Source organism: Aplysia californica, unplaced genomic scaffold (assembly GCF_000002075.1).
Source record: "Aplysia californica isolate F4 #8 unplaced genomic scaffold, AplCal3.0 scaffold00308, whole genome shotgun sequence".
NCBI classification, from domain to species: Eukaryota; Metazoa; Mollusca; class Gastropoda; order Aplysiida; family Aplysiidae; genus Aplysia; species Aplysia californica.
In genome coordinates, this window is record NW_004797578.1 from 269,533 (window position 1) to 270,127 (window position 595).

A 595-nucleotide genomic window follows, 5' to 3' on the forward strand; every position below is an offset into this window, starting at 1 on the left:
TCAACCCCCCCCCCTTTTTTTCCTCACGTCTCCCAGAACCACACATGGAATCATACGGTATAAAACATGCCCTCACAAAGCTCTGTGTGATTTGTCGAACCAGTGCCGCCGACAATCCCCACTCCCCACAACCACATTCAACAGATGACAGATCAGTTACCAAGAGCACTTGAATGTGAATGACCTTGTTGTTCCAAACCATCGGACATTCGTTGTGTAAAATTGTTCGTTGGAAAAAGGTACGGTTCTTGTATGTATTGAGTAGTGAATCATATTATCTCGGATATAGACCGAAGACCGATAGATGTGTAAAATTGGATCTTGAGGTTGTTGGGGTTTTTTACATCAAGGCGACAGATTTTTCAATTTTAATTTAGCTTGGGCTTTTCAAAATATGACGGAACAGCTTCAAAATGTTTTTTAAAAATGTTTCTACATGCAGATCCTGGATATCGAGTTGAAATGATGTAACATAATATGAAAAGTTTGCCTTGCCTTGTCAATGTTGTGACTCCACATTTACAATCTCAAACACACACACACACACACACACAACACACACACAAACACACACACACACACACACACACACACA

The 595-nt window shown here is 40.5% G+C and overlaps 1 protein-coding gene across 2 annotated transcripts in view; it reads left to right on the forward strand.

Annotated features, from left to right (window-relative positions):
• The window catches only part of LOC101863276 (protein HtrL), a 28,944-nt gene that overhangs the window by 19,119 nt on the left and 9,230 nt on the right, over positions 1 to 595 (forward strand). The window contains exon 1 of one of the 2 annotated variants that reach the window (XM_013084657.2): positions 41 to 239. The exons of the other annotated variant lie outside the window; for it this stretch is intronic. The gene's annotated coding sequence lies outside the window, so the exon portion shown is untranslated. Of the gene's footprint in view, positions 1 to 40; positions 240 to 595 lie in introns of those variants that run through there. 2 annotated transcript variants of the gene reach the window in all.